Below are 23,257 nucleotides of genomic sequence, written 5' to 3'. Positions count from 1 at the left end.
ATGAATGTATTACAAGTCGACCACGGCTTACTTGAAGTACCGAGAACAGTGAAAACGAAACCAATAGTTTGAATTGGTTAAGTGGAAACTTAAACATCAAAATGTACCTAAAGAAAAATTCGGAAAAACTGGGACCTCGATTTTTAGTGAAAAAGACAGCTATATGCAATTGTGCCCCTTTTGGTAGCCGCGGGAGCCAAATAAAGAAAAATATGGATGACAAATAAGCAATAAAAAAAGTCAAAGGAAATGGCACCGAACAACTTAAGAAGGTGTAGCTTTCCTTTGAAGCTGTTGAACTGTGAACTGTTTCCTATGCGGTAACTAGATTGTCAACGTTTGAATTTTCACGGACGAAAAGTTTTTTCAAGTTTAACTAGTTATGATCTATTTATTAATTTTCACATCTCTACGTGGCAACATTGATGAAAATATCGTACTATCTTAAAAGCTGCCTAAGTTTGAAATAACCCAAAGAAAAATCTTAGAAAATTACGGTTTTCAGAAATGAATAGACCATAGATAGGTCCAGTGGGCAAAAAAGTTTTCATTGTGATGTCATTTGCACGGTTGCCAACTACCGACGTCTTTTTAGACGTCGGTAGTTGGCAACCTTGCAAATGAGATCACAATGAAAACTTCAAGGAGTGATCACAGGAGTGATTCAAGGCAAAAAAGAGCGAATTTTGCTCAAAAATGGGTGCAAGTCAAAAATTTGCGAGCACGGCTAACAGGTGGGCATCCCCTCTGATGTAAAAAAAAAGTGTGCTTCGCATGAACAGTGTGCAAGTTGGCAACCCTTTCCCTTGGGTTAAATGCACTTTTGACGAAGTTGCCGACTAGTGATGTTTAAAGCGTATGAAAAGTGACACCCAAAGAGTGATTTTCACTCTTCTGCATCCCGTTTAAGGTAAAAATAGAGTACAAGTTGGCAACCCTGGTCCTTAGTAATTTGATTCAAGATGTTGAAAATTTGTTGCGTTAATATATTACTTTGTTTTTTAATAGTGACTAAGGTTGAAACTCAAAAGAAATAACATAAACTAACGAGTTACAAAAGGGGAGGGAGAGTTCAATAAAATGAAAGTTCAAAATAGGGATAAAATCCTTTTTAATAGATAGTGTATAGAAAATTCACAAGATTTACCAGATATTTCGGTCACATATACAGTGACCGTCATCAGTAGTAAAACTAAACTGGAGGGAGAGTTCCAATGCTAAAATATTTTAGAACCATGATTCAAGTCTAAAGATCACAGCAACGCTTCCAAAATCCTCGAATGTCCCCAGCAATAAATTGGGTTCTCCAAAACCTCTCTGAAAATCAGCATTCCTGGAATATAAATATAAAATGCATATGGTTAATCTTCATCAACGTTAATGTTCGGGAAGACTTTGGAAAACCTCATTTTCTTTCGAAGAAATTTGGACATAGTTTATAAAAAACATGAAAAGTCGGGGATAGTATAAGCGCTGGATAAAGGGAGACGTCCTAACCTCTTTTCCTTTGTTTGGGCCTGAAAAGAATAAAAACTGCCAAATATGTATTTCAAATTCACTCATTAATTCATTTAAATTCATTCATCTCTGATATAAATTATTCATTCCACTGATTAAGTGAACTGACTATGTCTGTTAAATTGAGTTTATTGTCATTTATTATTTTATGATCTTCAGAAGGATATACGCTCAGTGGCGTCAATTCACGTGACACGTGACAATTCACGTGACACTCAGTGGCGTCAATTCACGAAAATGTAGAGGAACATGTATTAAGGGAGGAATTCTATTGTTTTTTCAGTTTATTTTTTCAATGAAAATGGCGAAAAAGATGTTTTCTTCAAAGTACCCCAAAAATTTATTCTCACAGAATTCTCAAAAAAAAAATTCACAGAAAAAATGAGTCCCCCCGTCCTATTGATATCTCTAAAACTACCCCATAGAAAAGCCTTTAAACTAAACATTTGTTTTAATTTCTAGAGAGGACACGCGGTTCTGAATTGTCCCGTAATTGTGGCTGTTTCTTGTAATTAATGGCAGCTCTGTGACTTGTTTCAGCCCCATTCCCCTGCTGGTTTGCCCCTTGGATAGCTGCAACTACAATAAACACATTCACGAAAAATCTTACAGGTGGAGTTTTGGGGACAAGTGGAGAAAATCAAAGAATCGTTGCCAAGAGAAGGGGCATTCAGAATAAATTGCACTCATTTGGAATCCCTTACTGAAATCGAAGAAGTACTCAAAACGGGGGGAAGCAGGCTTTGCAATACAATCTTAGCTATTATTTGCGAGAAGATGCAAATTTAGAACATGAAGCTTCAACATTGAAATATTTCTGCTAATTTTATTATATTATTATGATTATTTTGAATTTTGGAGAGATACTTTGATTGAGAATTGTATTTTCTCTTTTCTAAAATAGATCCCTTTTTACTTTCAGGTAGCAGCTATTTTGATTATAATCTCGATCTACACGTGTTACTCATTTTGAATTTGGGGAAGGGGCTGAAATTTTAAGTTTCTTTTCTCTGCGTAGCCATTTTGGAATGAACCATTTTTACTGATTTTTTTTCCTGAAGATCAAATAAAATTTCAATTTTCTTTTGGAAATCTTTCGAAAATCTCAGAATCTGACAATAAAGGGGTTGAAGAAAAGGAATTATTTCGCTCATATTTTACTAATTAATAAGTTTTCTCCGAACCCCAATTATGAATCCATCGAACTTAATTACTTTGCAAGTACCTGCTTAATTTTTTTTTTTTTTTTTTTTTTTTATATATATATATAGCCTATAGAAGCAAAGGAGTTACGTAAACCTATCAGAAGAGCCATTTATAGCTGCTTAACTTTAACTATGCACAAGACATGTAGACTGTATTTCTTTTTAAACTCTTCTCTTGCACAAATTATAAGGGAATGGGGTTGTGTACTTTGGAGGGGCTACGTGCTCCTCTTTGTTGAATACCATTAGCTCCCACCCGAAGCAGGCTGCTTTTCTTCTCTCGAATGACCTTTAGAACATCCTATATAATTATTAAATTTAATAAATAAGTTTTTTAACTGAAAGTAAGGAGCAACATTATAACTTAAAACGTATAAGAGGGAAGCTGCCCCTTCCTCAACCTACGCTCTTGTGTTATAGGGAAACTGCCCCTTCCTCAACCTACGCTCTTTATGCACACGTTATGCAAACGTTTCAAAGCTATTTAAAAATAATTCCCGGTCAAATTCAACGGTCCTTGTGTTTGAGCACCCTCTCGTAAGAAATTGTGACAAAAAGTCAAACAGAGTAAAGACTGAGGGTCGAGAAATTGGTAGCCCCTCTCATACACGTTTTAAGTTATAATGTTGCACATTACTTTCAGTTAAAAAAAAAACTTTTTATAATCTAATTTCTCATCTTTTTTCAGATCATGCCAGGAAATCCCTTGACCGTTTATCCTCCTCCCCCACCGTGTAAAATCTCCCCCTGGAAACCACCCTCTCCAGGGAAAGTTCTCCCCGTGGAATATCCCTCCCCACAGGAAAGCCCTCCCCCGCAGAAAATTACCCCACAAAAAATTCCGTATGTTTCCCAGTAACAAATATCATCTAACGATGGGCAAATTGCGTAACTTACATCCTTTTTCCCAATGACTACTGGGGAGTCTGGTCATCCCGAAAGTTATATTTATTGGTCACCCATGTTAAATAAAATGACTATATAAAAATTACGGTCAGGAGTTTTGAGGATACTCGGCGTGGGAGGAGCGGTAGTTGCCCTCCAATTTTCTTGGTTACTTACAAAGGAGACTAAGACTTTTGATATCCGTTTGAATGAGCCATTTCCTGATCTTTGAGGACCAATGGTTCAATACGACTACCCCGGGAAAAGCAAAAAAAAAAAAAAAAAAAAACAAGCATCCGTGATCTTTCTTCTGCGGTAAAAAAAAAAACAAATGCAAATTCCATATTTTTAGGAGCTTGAAACCTTTACAGTAGGGTTCTCTATATGCTAAATTTTTTGGTTGTTTTGATCAAAATCAATGGTCTTTTAGGGGATGTTCTCCCCCTTTTTCGAAAATCAGGTAATTTTCTCGGGCTCGTAGCTTTTGATGGGTAACATTAAACTTAATGAATTGTATATATTTGGAATCGGCATAAAAAAATATGTTTCCATTATTATAAATAACCTGTTTTTTAGAGATTCGGGTAATTTGGGTCGAGTTGCTCCTTACTTAGAGTTTATGACAACGAGATTTTCTTTCACTGGTTATATTCAAAAAATGATTTTTTGAGCCCCCGATTATGGCTGCTAAAGTTCTTTTCTGTTAAAAATGACAGCTCTCCTCGAGCTTTCAAAACACATGATCGTAGTAAAAACATGCTTTAAAAAGCCTTAAATAAGTAGGACAGACTTTTAAGGAAGTCACGCTTAAGAGACAAATATTATCTAATTTAGTTCAAATTCTTGGAAACTACCGAAGTCAACTCACGGGACTTTGAAAAGTCGATCAAAATAAAGGAGAATCTTAGTTCTTTTGATGTTGAAGATGAACCAATTGCTAAGGACAAATTTAAGAGGCAACCGGGGGAGGGTTGTCATATTGAATCCCATGCATACGAAGAGGAAGGCTAGAGGAAGGCTTGTTTCTGTACCCTCCTCAAAATCTTCAGATTTTTACCCTTTTCCCCGTAATTTAATATATTTCTAGTGCTGTTTGTGAGTAGTACCGGGCACCTTTTTTTTTCAAAACTTGACGTGCAATCAGCTCCTACAAGAGAGTACGTTCACGAATAGGCTAGTTAGTGGCTCACTCTTGAGGTTAAAAGCTTATAAAACAAGTGCCTAAAGTTCAATTCTGGAATCTAATTTCTTGACATAATAGCTAAAGGCACACCTATTTTGGCCAAGTTTTAATGCAACTGAAGTCTTTTTAGCAAAGTCGAATTTTCCTATTTACATTGGACCCGAAGCGTCGACTGTTGCACTTCATTAGAAAAAATAAGAGCCAACTAAAGTCAAGAGCACAAAGTAAAGAGCAATGTGCCTTCCATACATTCATTCCTTCTTTTTTCTCCAGCCAGTTTGCATGGAAGAGGTGGTTGTAAAAAACTGGGAATGGTTGGAAATTGAAACTTTTAGTCCGCATCTAAAGACTCAAAAGTCATTGGAAGGTAACTGGTCCCCTCTTGTTTCTTTTTTACTACCCCCCCCCCCCAATTTCCTGATGTATTTGACCGAAGTTTTGTGATAGTATCTTGTTCAGAACAGTCCAAAGGTCGAGCAAATATGCCTTCAGAGACTGCATGACCTCCCAAACCCACAAGGCAAGGGCCAAAAACAATGCAAACTTGCCAGTCATACTGACTGTTTCTTTCATATTGAAAAAGAGGTATTTAGCTAAGGGGACGACAATACAGAAGAAAACATAGAAAACATAGTATCCCCAAAAAAGTGGACCTGACAAAGGGCCGAGAAACCTTTTCCTGACCAATTTACATGGGAGAAAGGGTCGTAGATATATGGGAGTTGGCTCATTCAATTGTCAATTAAAAGTTCTAGTATCTCTTCTAGGAGAGGCAACGGTAATTGGAGGGCAGCCAGTCCCCTCCCGTGCTCTTCTTTGCTAACCAGCCCCTCATAAACTCCCTTGGGCAAAAATTAAGCTTTTGGGATATCGATTTTGTCCAGAAAAGTCAAAAGGTCTAGAAATTATGCCTCCGAGGTCATTAGCACTCCTAGAGTCCCAGGGATAATGGCCCTAGATTCTATAAATTACCATTTTTTCACAGATAAGCTTTAGTATAAGAGACGGCTACGCTTGGTCTGGGTTGTCTTAACAGCTAGGAACTGCTAAAGATCATTCGCTAGGCCGAGATTCCTAGGCATATTCGAGGATTTATACAGGATAGGACCAGGGATGTTTTAATTGTATAGAACATCAAAAACTACGCAGATTTTCCATTCTTATTAATAATTAACCCCCTCCTCTTCCCCTCAAAAATGTTTTAAAAAATTCTTTGCAGTTAACTATTCTGATTGAGTATTTGAATGAAAATTAAAATTTTTACAGAATTTAAAATAATCGAACATTTTAATTCTTTAGCAGAGAAAAAGAAAACCCTTGCAATTTATAAGGTTATTTGTAAGTTACAACAAACCAATGTTTCGGCAAACCAATAAAAAAAACATGCCAATTAAAAATACGTAACAAAAACGTCGTCCAAAGAAAGTTTTAATTTAAAGAAAAGTAAACAGCCATTTCTAAAACGAGCAAAAACAATTTAATATAATAATCAAACAATTCGTGGTAACAAACTGTAAGAAAGGAGTGACTCGGCCCAATTGTAACCGAATCACTCAAAAAAAGAAAATTTTGAAAACAATTTGTACATTAAAAGAATTGGCCTTTAATGCTCATTTCATGTATATTAAATTCGTTAAGTTTAATGTTACCCATCAAAAGCTTTGAGCCTTGGAAAGTTTGTCTTATTTTTGAAAAAGGGGTGATTTGAGTGATTCCCACAAAGTCAACCGATCTTAATGAGAATCACACCATCAAATTCAACATATCAAAGAACCCTTTCGAAGAGGTTTTAAGCTCCTAATGACAACAATGTGGAATTTGTTAGAAGAAAGATCACGGATGTGTGTTTATTTGGGTTTATCTTATCGAACCAATGGTCCTAGAAGATCAGAAGAGGGTTCATTGAAACGAAGATTAAAAGCTCTATTGCCCTTTTGAACGCTTTTGAAGGGACCAAAAAGATTGGAGGACAACTATCCCTCCCCCCCCCAAAGATATCCAATCAAAATTTTGAGATATCCGTTTGATTCAATATATTTGAAAAGTCCAATAACTATGAATCTGGGAATTATATGACCCCCCACTATACTTAGGGAAAGGGCTCTAAGTTGCGTAAAGGGCATTGTTTGCATATAGTATATTCCATGGAGAGATACAGGGACATCTTGTGGGGGGGGATTTCCACGGGGTAAATATTCCGGGGGGCGCAAATTTTCCAGGGGAAATTTTCCAGGGAGGGGGAGGGGATTCCCCAATATGATTTGAAAAATTATCAAAAGTTGAATAAAAAATAACCTTTTCCTACTGAAAGTAAAGATCAACATTAAAACTAAGAACGAACAGAAATTATTCAGCACATGAGGAGGGTTGCCCCCTCCTCAATCCCTTGCTAGTTACGCTGAAGTTTATTTTTTTGCTTTGAAAAAACTTCTTATTCCAATTCAAAGGCCCTTGTGTTTCATCAGTCGTTCTTAATGAATTTGGGCAAAAAGTTAAACTTTAGCGTAAAGAGCGAGGAGCTGAGAAGGGGAAATCCCCCTCATATACAGAGTAATTTCTGTTGTTCTAAGTTTTAACGTTACTCCTTATTAATTCAAACTTAAAACGGGTAGAAATGACCGTGAACGAAGCATTCCCTAACAGTCATAGAATCTTAATGAAAATCATACCATCGGATTCAGCTCTGAAATGAAAATCATACCATCGGAATCAGAGAACTCTACTGTAGAGGCTTCGAACTCCTATCTGCAAAAATGTGGAATTTTGTATTTTTTGGCAGAAGAAAGATCACGGATTTGTTTTGTTTTTTTCTTCTCAGGGGTGATCGTATCGACCCAGTGGTCCTCGAATATCGCAAGAGGGCTCATTTGAACGGGAATTAAAAGTTCTAGCGCCTTTTTTAAGTGACAAAAAAATTGGAGGGTAACTAGGCCCCTTCCCACGCTCATTTTTTTCTCAAAGCCATTTTTTTCTCATTTTGTTCAACATAGTCGAAAAATCTAACAACTATGTCTTTGAGAGAGACCTAATCCCCCGCAGTCCCAGGGAGAAAGGCTGCAAGTTGTGAACTTTGCCCACGGTTTACACTTAGTATTGGTTATTGGGAAGTATATAGACGTTTTGAGGAAGGATTTTTCTGGGAGGTCGGGGGGAGAAGATTACGTGGAAGGATCTTTCCATGGAGGAATTTTTATAGAGGAAGGAAATTTTCCATGAAGGGGGCGCCAGATTCCCCAGCATTATTTAAAAAACGATCAGAAATTAAATAAAAAAACAAGTTTTTTTTAACTGAAAGTAAGGAGTAACATTAAAATTTAAAACGAACAGATACGTGTATGAGGGTGTTCGCCCCCTCGTCAATGTCTCGCTAAAGATTGTTTTAGTACTTTCACAAGAGTACTTTCAGACAAAAACCTTTGTGATTCAGGGGTCATTCTTAAAGAATTGAACAAAATTCGAACTTTAGCGTAACTAGTGAGGTATTGACGAGGAGGCGAACACCCTCATATACGTCATAATTTATGTTTGTTTTAAGTTTTAATGTTGCTCCTTACTTTAAGTAGTAAAACTTGGTTTTTTATTTAATCTATTTATATAAATATAATTTTATATTGAATTTTTTGTGTTTGTCTGCGTGTCCTGTATGCATTACTGTACTGTTCATCCTATCACCAAGAAACCTTAAGGAGCTGTTGAGTATACCCTTACGAAAACTCTAGGTAAGGAATCTCCCCACACCCCAAAGCCTTCTCAAGTTTTCGAACACTTATCGCGCTAACTGAAATTAGAGACCCGTGAACACAAATACTTAGAATAGATGTCATTGAGGACGTAAGTCGTAATCAGATAAATTGTAGCACAGATGATAATTGTAATCTGATGTCATAATTCGCTTCTTACGTCGAGAAAAAAAACTTTTCCTTTTTTATTTCAAAAAGAAAAAAAGTATTTCTTTCGAATACTTTTCAAGCAACAACGCTGGACGGATAAATTAATAATTCTAACCTAATTTTTGAATACTTTTAAATTTAAAAGTACGATCGATCGTTATTTACACGTGGGGGAAATTTTCCAGGGGGAATTGCCGAGGACATTTCTTGGTGGTTGGATTTTCCACGGAAAGCTTTTAGGAGGAAGAATTTCAGGCGGGGGAAAATTTTCTGGGGGGGGGGGCATTCTTCGTGGGGATACAGTGGACCCCGAGCACAGCAGGATTTAATTGATGACGATGAAGTAAAATAAGAATGTTTAACCCAAAAATTTTTTTTTTCGGCGAGTCCAACCACAGGATGATATTGACAGACTTGACGTTACCAAAGCTACAAAATTGTGTTTGTTGCATAGAAATGATTAGAAATATATCATATTTCTAATCATTTCTAATATTTCTATCATAAATGATTAGAAATGATCATAGAAATGCATAGAAATGATTTTAGTTTTTGTGTCCTTGAATTTCCTTTCTTTTGAGATCACAGCATCGAGCGACAAGTAACCTAGTTTTCAATAAAACGCAATTGGTACTCAAGGAGCATAGAGATGTTGATAGTGGGGGGAGGGGTAACCCTATTGTTATTTTTAAGCTTCTATTAACCATGTGATATATTTTTTTGGGGTGTTCTCTGGGTGCGCTGTAAAAAAGGGCAATTTTCAAAATATAAGTCGTTAGAATTGGTTTGTGATAAATTTGACTTGGTTATTCATTTTAATTTCTGTTCGTTTTGAGCTTTGGTTTTTCTTTGGTTGTAATTCCTGTTAATTTTAAATTTTAATAATTATGAACATTTTTTTGTCTCGTCTTAGGTTTTAATATGGCTCTTTACTTATCCTGGCCCCCGGCCACGGCCATGCATGCAAGTCGTTGCAAAACTCGATGCAAGTCGTTGTATAACTGTGTGTCTCTCCGTTGCGCAAGTTGAATTATTTATTATCCAACGATTCATGTTTAAGTAATTGAGTCAAATTTATCATAAAATTAACCAAAGATGAGTGAAACTAATCGTAACATTAACCAAAATTTGGTGAAATTAATCATTAAATTAGCCAAATATTCTTACTATGGGATTATTATGCAGTGACACAGTAGCACAAAAATAGTACCATAAGATAAGATAACGTGTATTTCAAGCCAAAATATGGCCATGTACACAAACAACACACAGGATTAACTAATTACAACACTTGTCACAATCCAACAGTTCATGGTAAGGAACTGTAAGTAAGGAGCGACCCGGCTCAATAGTAACCGAAACTCTAAAAAACGGGATTTTGATGCCAATAGAATCAAAAGTATCAGATTTTAATGCTGATTTCAAATGTATAAGTTTCATCAAGTTGAGGCCTACCCATCAAAAGTTACGCGCCTGAGGATATTTGACTGATTTACGAAAAAAGGGGGAAAGACCCCCTAAAAGTTATAGAACCTTGGTAGTGGGGGGGGGGGATAGGTCGGGGGTTATGTGGGAGGATCTTTACATGGAGGAAGTTTTCATGTGGGAAAGGACATTGCTATGAAGGGGGTGCCGGATTTCCCAGCATTATTGAAAAAAAGGATCAGAAATTAAACAAAACAAAGTTTTCCAACTGTAAGTAAGAAGCAACATCAAAACTTAGAGCTATTTATTCTATTAACGGCCTTTGTGATTAAGGGCTAATTTTTAAAGAATTGGAACAAAATTCGAACTTTACCGTCAAGAGCGAGGTATTGACTGGGGGGCGAACCCGCTAATATTCGTATTGAAAATATATGGATATAGAAATTCGTTACGTAAGTTGATTCGTAAGTTACGTATATTTATTACTAATAAAAACGTTCGTAAATAAAATTAAACAACGTTTGAGAAAGCCATTTAGCCAAATAACAGTAAAATCAATATGCAAATTTGGTTTTGATTATTCAAGTACGGTGAGCCAAAATCAAAACCTGCATTTATTCAAAAACGTTCAAAAATTAAATAAAAAACAAGTTTTTTTTAACTGAAAGTAAGGAGCGACGTTAACACTTAAAACGAACAGAAATTATTTCGTATATGAAAGGGGCTGTCCCCTCCTCAACGCCTCGCTTTTTACGCTAAAGTTTGACTTTCCCACAACTCTATTTTTTTAAACGATAAAAAACTTTAGCGTATAGAGCGAGGCGTTGAGGAGGGGACAACTCCTTTCATATACGGAATAATTTCTGTTCGTTTTAAGTTTTAATGTCGCTCCTTACTTTCAGTTAAAAATACTTTTTTTATTTATTAATAAAGAATAAATAAAAACTACTCTCTTCTTTTTGCAAAAAAAAAAAAAAAAAAAAAAAAAAAAAAAAAAAAACTGATCAAGATATCTTCCCGCCAGAAAAATAAACTGTTGCATGGTGCTCTTCAAGGCATCAGGAAGAGTACTCTTCCTTATGAAGAGTACTCATCAGTAGTATGTACATATTGAATTTGCCACCTTTATGTTCCCTGGCAGCTTTCCATGGTTGATTACCAGACTAGTTAATGCTATTGATGTCAATTGCATATGGAATTATAAAAAACATACCAGACAAGTTTCCGGGCCAACCAGACATGTTTTTGGGCCAAGCAGACAAGTCTGGGTCAACTATAAGTTTCTGGGTATTTACATTCCATGGCACCTTTCCAGAGCATGTACCTATGGATTTGGGGCCCTTACGTTCCTTCCTGTGCTATTTGGGGCCTTTTATGTTCCCTCCGGTGTTATTTGCTTGAAGCTATAGGAATCTTTACGTTATTTGCGTACGCCTCTACACCTTTTCAAAGAGAGTGAGTATAACTCGATTGGTGATTGAGATTTGAATAAAAGGAATAGTTTTCTTTGCAACTCATATTAGTAATAGACTTAAATTCAGAGAGAATAGTTTTTTTGAGAGGATATTAATAGAGAAAAATGAGCGGTGCCTTTACATTAGTAAAGATAAGTGATGTAGTCGACAGCTGCGGTAATGATATACCAATAACTAATGGAGCCGCGTAAATAACCACTGGTTGTAGACTATGCCTTGAATGGGACTCTATTTATTCTAGAAATATGATATTATTAAATATATTAAATCAGGAGGAACAACTAAGTTTTGCTAGAAAAATGAATATTCTTCATATAAATAATCTTCGGTCAGCATTGGATGTCCTATCGAAATATACTGATGAGAACAATATGCGTCAGTGATTATTATTATTGTAAATATGACCAATAAAATTTTTTCTAAATCAATGGTATTTTTTTTATTTCTACAGTAGAATAGGGTATATTTTTTAAAGTAAAAAAAAATCTGGTTCGTATGAAGTTGGTTGTGAGAGAGTTAGGACTCTAAAAAATGGATAGATTCGAGAAAGAGCGAATCATGAGGAATCTAGTTCTTATGGAAAAACGTTTGATTCTAGATGGCAATTTTCTAGAGCTGTCTATTCAAAGGAAGATATTTTCTCGGGGTATGCTTGTCGATATAATGAAATATGATTCTCCATCATTAGACTATTGTATGAAGCTTCTACGTCGTGGTCCAAATGCATTTACACAATTTATTGATATATTGATCACAACACAGCAAAATGATATTTTAAATATGCTTTTAAACATTATTTCTGTAATTTAGGACTTTTTTTTCATGGGAAAGATAGTGCTCGAGGATGATTTACTCCTCTCTCTCTCTCTCTCTCAGACAATTTTTGTTGTTGCTAGCTCAGTTTCATTGTGGCAGTGAGAGTGTCAACACATGACAAAATGTTCCATACATGTCCGTTATGTATGTACACACTGGGCAGCTGGTCATCATGTGAGAATTGCACAATGATTGATGAGTATGATGAAAAGGGTAGATTATGCAACCCGTGTAAATTGCATAGAGGATATGCTGTACAAATTAAATGTTTTAGTTCCTGTCTTGAAGAGGTGTTTGACTCTCATCTTAGAGGTCATATATGCTCCAATTGTCACACTGATAAATGTAATCAGTGGGAGAATACATATCCCGGTATGATTGGAAAGAATCCTAACCGTGATTTTAGTCTATTGCTACGATATTGGTATCGTCGTGGTTTTAGATTGTTCTGGAAGGAGGAACAGGGTCAGCGATTCAACTGTTGGAACAACAAAAGAATATGGTTTCTACGTCATCGTTGTGAAGACAATGGGTGTTATGATTATAAGCCCACTGATTTTTATTTGGCTGTGACGGAATGTGATTCGACACTTGAGGACACTGTTTGTGAAATTGCTTCAAATAAGCAAATTGAAACATGTGAATTCTATAGAATGAATGAAAATAGTATCATTGACTATACAAAGAGATATGACAAGAGTGAAGTCACGCTCTACTGTAGAAAGTGTGACCCTGACATTGCAGTACATCAGGATAAGTACACTGTGAATTCAGATAATCTACCTGCACTAGGTGTTGTCGACAAATACCTAGTAGTGGATGAAATCTAAAGAGTAGAAAAGTCGTTTTATCATGTATAAAATTTTTTTTTTTATTAATAAACAATTTCACATACATTTTTAGAACATTTTATTCTTAGGGCACTAAAATAAATATTAAATACACTTGTAAGTATATTCTTCACTAGAAAGTCGTTCAATTGAGGTAAGTCAACCTAGATGTCCAGAAACTGATTGGAGGTATAGCCACGAAATCTGAACATGAAAAAGAGTAGTTAATGAAAGCAACTTGTATTAGTCTGTAAATCATGTACTATTCTTTGATTTTGAATAATTTTTTTACCAATTCTTTAAATATAGTTTCTGATGTATGGAGCGTAGAATTTATAAGATAGGCCCAAAGGATCAAAAAATTCAATATTCTTCGCTGTTTTAAAGATGTATAGCCACTGACCGGTCTTCAAAGTCGATAGACTGCTATTAACAATGATTAGGGTATTGTTAACACTTGGAATTTTTTCAATGAAGTCCGAAGGTATGCAATAGGACTTGTACTGGGACATATATGGATCCATACTAAAAACATTGATTATTTGGTTTGTGTTCATGGTGCTAGGTCTAGTAGAACACTGCCGTCGGGTGTGATTTCCCAATAGGTTTCAAATTGACTCAGTGATATTAGCGTGATACTCTTAGTCAGAGCATCGGCAAATGTACACTCTAAACGTGCATTCCCTGTTCGTACTATACTCATATCCTGTGTGCCTGACAAGTCCAAAACAATAACCCCATGATTTTTTGAAAACAATGAATCGGTTATTCCATTTTCAAACAGTTGGGAGTCATGATCTTGGAATTGCAAGGTCAAATCATACAAAGTTCTACAGGATTCTTTTTCAAATGAAAGTGTGTAGAGTGGAATACCATTCACTTTGCACACAAGGCTAGATAGACCGTAAAAAATGAAATCAACGGGAGAATCAGTCCAGGATCCAACGGCACTGCCACTCTTCACAAAGGCCAAAGCCAATTTTGATGGGATTTCTCCATTGATAAATGATGAATCGCTATAGCTACGAGAACCGGTGGCAATGTGACGTTGATTGGTGATTGTGTGGGGAACAAGAAGTTTAATGTTGTTACCATTGGTTCTTAGATTTTCCACTGCGAATGCAACAGAGCTCATAACCTGTTGTTTCCGGACGTGGAGAATTGCCGATGTGATAATGACATTTGCATCGGGTGCTGCAGGAAGTGTTTTTCTCAAAATGAAATTCGATGGGGCCATCTGTAACTTTATGTCAATCTTGACATTGGGGGGTAGCCATTGGGATATACTGAATATCTTATGATTTAATTTTACCAACTAGATGATACTCCTGGGTCACTGCAGTAGTCAACTCACCGTCAGTATCAACACCTGATCGATATTCATAGCCCAATGATTGTCCTCTCAACTCCTTGTATGCCTTTGGCGTCATCATCATAAATTGTATGTAGCTTGCATAGTTTGATAAATTATTGCTAGTGCTCACCAATATTCCATTAATGAATACATTAATTTGTTTGAATAGGTTGTGTAGAATCCAGTTCTCGTAGGAGAGACCATCGCTGGCATTTGGAGTTGTATTATCTGACTTTTTCTTCACCACAACATTTAAATCAATAAATGTTGACGACAAATCAATGAAATAGTCTTCATTGGAAAATATTTGAAAGTGTATATTTTCCGAGAGGGGTTGTTGGGGGTGAAATTGTTCATAGTAGCCATACTTGACACTGTCATCAACATTTTCAGCATTGAATAGATTCAATGAGGAACTGATTGATGGATATGATTCCTTGTGGGGGATATAAGTCATCTTAAGAGAAGAAATCCTTCTTTGATCTAACAATCTTTTTCTTTTTCTTCTTCTTCTGCTTATTGGTCTTCCTTGTTTTATTCCTCAGAGTCCTTGTTGATGTCCTTTGCTTCCTGCCTGGGTGGAGACTGATGAGTGAATGACACGAACGCATCCTTTTCAATCCCTCCCCATTTTGCCGAGATGTTAGTTGCTCACTAACGGCTCTTGATGAAGATCTAATATTGTCCTTAACACTCTCCTTAAAATTCATGCCCGATCCCTAGTCCTGTATTGTTGAGGCAGAAAAAATCTATGCAGCACGTAAAAGATATTTTCTGGCGAGGGGTAGTGCAGAACGACATAGCCTAGTAATCCAGCTACCAATACCATAGCCAGACGTTGTAGTACGCTCCATCTTGTACTCCAGTCCATAGCCTATTTGAATTCGACTCAAAGCGCCAACAATACAATCAATATCAGGGTAGACAAATGGAATTATTTAGTTGTTCATTTTAGTTGATTGTGCTATCGCCAACAATGGGTCGAAAGTTAAGTGTAATCACTGCTATGCCTTTGGTTATTTCTACGATATCGTCCTATTCACTTTTCAGTGTTAATTGAATGAGTTCTCACGACAAATCATTTACGGAATCATACTGAAAAAGCCTTATATTGTAGTTATGTACTAGTTCATCAGATGTTTTTCGTTAAAGAACATTTTGGAGGGGGATATTTGAATTACCGACTCTCGACGTTTCCACAAAGGATGCATAGAGAAATATGCAAGAGTCCGAGGCAAAACCAGGTGGATAATCGGCATAAATAACTTGATCCATCCCGTAAACGGTGCCAGCATTTTTCCCATTGATCATAATCTGTTTAAAGCCAAGAACATCTCTCAGATTATCATTGAGAATAATTATTTCAGTGTCAACAGGCGAGGTAATGTAAATCCTATCATGTTCCAATGGATAATTAAAATGGAATGAACCATTCCTACGATATGAGATTTTTCTATTGATTGTACGACACCAATCCCTCATATTATCATATTCAATATATTTCAATTTGGCATGTGGATAGTTTCTAGGTTTAAGTGCTTCAACCCATTCATAGTCAACACAGCCCAATCCATTCATAGTCCAATTGAATGGTATAATTATTATATCATACATACGATCCTGTTTCAGGATGTCATAGGTATTTTTGAGAATACAGTTGATAAGACCCACTTCATACGCAACGTCAAATTTGACGACGGGGGAGAGTTTTGTCTAAAAATCACTTGTCGTATTGAAATCATTGTAGAAAGGAATATAAACGTTGTACGTGAAACTTAGATAGAAATCATCTACAATTGTCAATATCTTCAACACCGATCCAAGAATCAAAATCAGAATTGTATCCTAACCACCAAACAAGTAATTGTTTCTTACCCCTGTTAATTCGTGTCTTTAATTTCTTTTCAATTTGATAGATTCCACTAGGCTTTTTAACTGTTCTTAATTCATAGTCATAAAAGCCACCGAGAATCTCTTCATCTTTGGTATCACGCAGGCGATAAGTTATGGATCTAGTGTCTAGGATTATTGCCGCTTTAAAAAGTTCGGTGGACCACAAGTAATTCCCCTTTTCAAAAACATTAGTTGTTCTATTAATTCGAACAGTATCACCAACATTGAATTTATTTTTCTTCTTGACAATCGTTTCATTGGAATACTGTTTAAGAAAGGTGTCAATTGTATCATGATGAACTTCCGTTGGCGTAGAGTTAGACAATGATCGATGAGGTCGTTGATTATAAATCAACATGATTTTGTCAAGATTACGAATAAAAGTCGGTGTATTTTTCAATGTACAATATCTTGAAATTAAAATTCGAATAGTTCTTATCAATAATTCGGCCATTACAGCTTTTATAGGACGATGACGATGATAGAGCAGTTAACTATATTTCACTAGTTCTTTTGCAACATGGGGATTAACAAATTCACTACCGCGATCCGTTTGAATTTTTTTATATGAATCCTGTTCGAGAATACTTTCAATGGCCCGAGCAACTTCAACACCTCTCTTTGATCGCAATGGAATTGCATATGCATAGCGACTAAAAACACTGATTGCAAGTAGAATGTACTTGTACGGCGTATTGTGACGTCTTTGAAGCTCATCTAGAGTCAGGAGATCTGCTTGCATTATATACACTGGGTATAAGGTTTTAGTTTTTCGATATTGATTGGTATGAAGCCTATGATTTCTGTGCAGAGTGTAACTGGATTCATTTTGTAGATATTCTTGTACACTTTTAGCGTGAACAAAAGTGACTTTGGAAAGAGTGGTGTGGGAACTTAAACTCCCCTCCTCACCAATATTTTCATAAGCACCAATCAGAGCATCAACCATTTTGAACATAAGAACGCTGTGCAATGTCCTTTAACCTGTTGGAGGCTGGTTCCTGGTGAGGATGGTGGTGTTGGTAACGATGACGTTTACCTGATTCGACTTTGCTTTTGTCTAGCTATCAGTGGTGTGCTAGTATTTTCCAAAATTGATTTAAAATCTTCTTCTTCTTCATATTTTAATTATGTCAATGTTGTTGATGATGATGATGCATGCTCATTTAATTTTTTTAGAATTTGTCTATTGCCAATAAGACTTTTGGGGAAGTTTAATGTATTTAGAAAGTTGTATAGATGAGCGTCAAATGATAATAGTCCTTTACGATCTGTAACCATGTCATTGATTAAATCAAGTTAATTATAGTTTTTGCCTTGAATTACATTCTCTTTCCCAATACTCTAAACTTGAAGATAATCTCGACGAATTTTCAAACGAGAAGCTAAGAGTCGTGTTATTTTGTCAAGCTTATATCTTTGGCTTTTTTTTAAAAATTTAAAAAAAAATTAATCCAAATACTACTTCTTTAATTTTGTTCCAGCAGCAGCAGCAGCAGCAGACTCTTGAGAAGATGATTCTTTTTTTGTGATCAGCAGCAGCAGCAGTGGGCTTCGATCGATAGGACTTATGTTTGTCCACTCGGTGAAGTGCATCTTGAAGTAAAAGCAGTTTTTTATCATCCTCAATAGTTTCATTGTCAAGGAATTTACTCAGATTGCTCTCAAAGTGTTCGACGGGTGAGAGAGCTAGTTCTATTGGAGTCAATTTATAGGGTTTTGTCATTCTCAATAGAGAAAACCGTTTACAAGTCCTGCAATTATCGGCAGTAAAAGCGTTAAAAACCTAGTGTCTGCCCTAAACAGACGTGTATTCTTAAAATTATATATGTGCTTGTCAGAGTCATCTGTACTTAAACTGGTACGATGTATCTGTGCCACCTGCTTAACATCTTCTTGCTCTGTAGAAAGGACCATGATCAATATTGAACAAAATTAGGGTATCAGATTAATGAAATAAATTTCGACACCGTGTTTGTGTGCTGCCTTTCTAAGCGGAGGTTTTAAAGTTCTTAGTACTGAAATCAAATGTGTTTTTTCATGTAGTCTCTTTAGTGTCATGAAAGCTAGTACTAGGTCGTCCTAGTGTTCACGAGGAGATATACTGTAATGTCATCGTCGAAAATATATGTGACTACAAGCAGATCTTCTGATTTATTTTGATTAAGATTCAATAGGATATAACCGTGGGGTTTATTAGTTGACTGATTGTATGCCGGGAGAAGAAATTTGGGGACACCTGGATAGATTTGTTTTTTGAGGTTCATTATCGAGCTACAATCACGAACAACTCTGTAGATGATGTAGTAGGTGCAGTTCAATGCAATTTTTTGCATACCTTTGCTCTGAAGAAAGAGATTGTGTAGAACCAGAGTAACGGAAATCGGTTCATGATGAGAGCGAACAGTGAACAATTGCAGCATTTGCAGGGACCATTGTTCAATAGATTCAGCCAGATCGTCAATGATCAGCCAAGAGTTTGGTTCAATAATGTTGAAAACATCAAGTCCCTGTATGAACTGTATCTGCACCAATCCCATGGTGGTTGCAGCAATCTCTTTTATTTTATCGTATGACTCCAGACAAATACTGTAACAATGGTATATTTTTTTCAACTTTTCCAAAAACATTTTATCGCAATTTTTAATTATTTTAATTAAGAGTGTTGTTTTGCCCGATATTGAGGGTCCACACAGAAACGATCTGAATGGTGTTTTAAATTGATACATGCTCCCTTCAACAGTTCACTTGGACAACTAACTGCAGGCCATGATTGTCTAATGACTAAATAATTTCCCTACTACTACTACTCTGTTCAAGAAGAAGAAGAAGACGAATAAAGAATCATATTTTCTTTTATTATATGCATAGAACAAAAAAGTAACAATACTTAAAAAAAAGCACATTAAACATGAAAAAATACACTTTTTTTTAAATTTATTTATAATAAAAAAATACAACATTTATATAGGCACACAGAGAAAAAATACTTAACTAAAGTCAATTTTTTTTTGTTTATTTATAGAGAAAAAATACAACATTATATTAAAGCACTTGAAAAAAAAATATCACTTTTTTTTTAATGAAACATTTACAAAAAAAATCTGCTCTAAGTAAAAAAAAAAGATAACTTTGATAGTGGTGGTGCGCCCCCCGCGCTGGCGGCCCCCCCCCCCCCCAAAGGCCGGGAGCCCCCCCCCCCCCCAAAGGTTTTAGGAAATAATTTACAGGACTTTATTCAAACCGAGACTTTCCCTATGGGTGCACATTCGGCCTGGTCTGAAGTTAAATAGTGACCAAGGGGGAGGGTGGTCACACCGTCTTGACAAACATAGACCTTGTTGGAGATGGTACTCATGGCAATTTTTTCTACATTTACAGTAAAGTTCCTGTATTTGAGAGAACGAATTGCCAGCAATTTGGCTCGTGGAATTGTATTTTCAACAATACAATTCCTATAAATGTACATGTCGAAATTCTTATCCACATAGCGCGTGGGTACTCATTTGCAACGTTTCTTGATTTCCTCGTCATGTGTCTGTATAAAGTACACCTTCAGATTTACAAACGTACCACGGGAAATCATGTCGCTTCCAGTTTCTGATTAAAAAAATTAAAGTTGATTTGGCGCCCGACTTTTCACTAGCTCTGGGTAAAGACTACTCCAATTGGAGTAGTCCATCCGTGATCTGATAATTTCACCGTACGCAAAATCATCAATTAGATTTGGGGTTTTTACTTTTAATAGTAGAGAATCCGTGTCCCCGTAGCAGACCTCTACTTGCCCCTTTTCCGGCCACTGTACCCTAGCCACATTGTAGTAGAATTTCAACATGATCTTTTCAGAGATTTTCAAGATCGCAATGCTTGCAGCAATATTTTTATTTAAGACAATGCGTCTTTTTTTCCTATTCAATAGTGCCATGTTCGGGCCAATTATTGTGAAGGAAGTTTAATTTGTATCGGCAATACTTCGATCACAGTGTTCTGGGTCGGTCACGATGCCACAGCGATTCTTGTTGCGAACACTCTCACACATTTTGCCGAAAGCCGAATTCAAAATGAGTTTTTAAATTTCCTTTTCGGCTTTTGTCTGCGCTGCAGAACGTTTGTTGACAAAAGTGTCAACAAACGTTTTCAGATAGGGTTTTTTACTAAACTGGAGTGCTCTGTGAACCTTTGTGACGTTGAAGCCGTTGTTGCACATCCATTTTAAAGCTGCATGATGTACAACTATGTTTTTTTTATGGCAGAAGGTCAGCAATAAGTTTTTGTTTTGAAGGTGACCAGCGCAATCCTTTCGTCTTGACTAAACGCCCATTGCGAGGGCTCAAAGAGTCCCTAGTCATAGTTCTATTAATGGATGTATAAACTAAATTCTTTTCTGAATAGTGAAGTTTGACTGTTATATTCCCATCAGTTTCAAAAAAACCACGCAGCTGGTCTAGTCTCTTCAACGCTGTCACCAATGTTGGACAAATGGGGAGTTTGAGGGTCATTGAGCCAGTTAGTGCCACCCCAAGGTCGTACATAATGTAAAATGGCTGAAGGGTAGAGATAACTCATATAGAGGAAAACTACATCTAATTTTGTCCACGTCTTCTCTCCTTTTGGATCAGTTTCCAAAATACAATCTCCGTGAGAAACAAATCCATCCCTCATTGTATTTTCGATGAACAGGTGCTGATCAATATCTGTGACCAGCCCAATTTTTCCCCACTAATTTATAGAATAAGGTCCATAACTAAATGAGGAGATGAAAAATAATAGCCCACATCGAGATTAAATTCCTCATAGATTTTCTCCGTATTTTTACACATAATGTCTAAAAGAGTTAACACGTCACTCAACAAATACAGCTTGCAGTAGTCAAACCCATTTTTACACCCTCCGTCTGCCCAAACATTTTTAGAAAAACTGTATTCATCGGGGGTGCAACTACTATCGTGAAGACTGTCATAAAACGATTGAATTGGAGGAATAGTTTCCTGGGTAAATCTCGACATGGAACAATAATAGTCATAAGGATATATGCCCTTGACCGTCAACAAATCATATAAATCATTTTGAAATTGTTGCTTGAGAAGGGGGAGAGTATTGCAACCGTCATCGTTTTTCTGCACTTGAATTAATTCGCTCAATGATTTGGGGAAAAAACTGTAGGAATCTAAAAAGCGAATTTTAGTTGTGTACTCAACGTCGTCTTTAAAAAATTTCCACACAGATTCCAAAACAAGCAACTTTTCCGCTAATTTTGGTATGATTTTGTAGGAAAATTTGTCTATCACCTATGCATCATCATCCACTTCTCCATTTCTTTGAAGAAGCGCCAATGCTGGTACCACATACTTCAGATCGTAGTTAGAGTTATATATAAAAACCGGGAGAAAGAGTTGCTGTTTAATTTTAAATTACATGAATTGTGAGCCTACCCCCGAACTTTACTTTTCCCCGATGAATTGGAGTCAATAAAGTAATTATGATTCTGGACCGCATCTTTTGGGGCAAGAACACCCCTTAAAACCTAGCAAATCGTCCCCTTATCTTGTGCAAGTTGCTTTTTATCTGAAAATGTCATTGGGTAGTTGGTGGGACGTAATCGTGAAATTGCGCCGTTTGCTGTTTTACTTTAACATACTAATAACTTTTCCATTCTACTTTCCTCATCCATAGCCAAAAAAACACTTCCAACTTCATTTTATTGTTGGAATTGCAACGAGCCTGCGCGTTGGACCACGCAACTAGTTTGTGTTCCTTGACTATATTTGGCCTTGATGGGTCTGATACCTCAATCAGTCTTGTTTCACAATCTAAAAATATTTTATCAACTTGTAGTAGGGTTGGAAATTATTAAACTGTAAAATATCTTTGCCTTCCGCCGACATTTCTATTCGTTGATTCCCATGAATTTTTCACTGGCCCATGTGATGTGAGAATGTTCGCTAAGGTCGAAATCAGGAAAGGCACATGGGACAATATAGGCATTCTCCTTTGTTCTTGCCCTGAGATAGGAGTCGACTAACCGCAGTAACGGGGGAAAAATTACCATAGTAATTTACATCTTTGGGAGGCTCATAAATAACCCAAACCCAATTTTTAGCATTCTCCACCATCGGTGTCCTCACTGTATACAGAACCCCTTTCTTATTTGGTTATTTTCCCCCATCTATAAATTCAGTGTCATACTGGAGATCAACCATCCTCAGCCCGATATTTTAATTTGCTTTCGCAAAACTTTTCATTTCCTTCAAGGACAACAGTTGCATCCTTTCTAAAAGGTCAAAAATTAATTTAGGGAACTGTTCTACAACGTTGCAAGCAAGTCTGTCGATATTTTTTGTTGATGGCTCATTATATAATGTTTTATGGGCTCCCGTTAAAAACGTATTCTTAAAACAGTGTAGCCCTGTGTCAAAATTAAAAACCTGTACCCCTCCCGTAGCCGACAAATCTGGGTGGCATTTTATTTTTAGATTACCCGCTCTCCTTAAAATTAAGTTTTTTTTAAATCTACTGAGATTCAGATCCATGTGTTCAATGTATAAAATGGTCGACCCACTTCCCCTCTCATTAAACGTGTCCAAAGTTGATATCAATTTTTTTACCCAGTTGAAAAAGTTGTCTTGAAATTCATTTAGACATGGGTAAAAAGTCTGGTTACCAGTTGAAAAATGAAAATAAGAAATATTCCCAGATGTCCCTTTTTATAAATAAACTTTTTGACTAACTGATACTTTTACTCCCCCTTGACCCCCCCCCATTTCTGAATCTGAATCTCAATTT

General features: G+C 36.3%; 1 protein-coding gene across 1 annotated transcript in view; it reads right to left on the bottom strand.

Moving 5' to 3' along the window:
• Positions 1-23,257, bottom strand: part of LOC148945645 (uncharacterized) — a 431,669-nt gene that overhangs the window by 61,108 nt on the left and 347,304 nt on the right. The window lies entirely within an intron of this gene.

This window comes from Artemia sp. Qi Xiang Cuo, chromosome 12 (assembly GCF_049724085.1).
Source record: "Artemia sp. Qi Xiang Cuo chromosome 12, ASM4972408v1, whole genome shotgun sequence".
Taxonomy (NCBI): domain Eukaryota; kingdom Metazoa; phylum Arthropoda; class Branchiopoda; order Anostraca; family Artemiidae; genus Artemia; species Artemia sp. Qi Xiang Cuo.
This window is presented reverse-complemented; position numbering and strand designations above follow the sequence as displayed.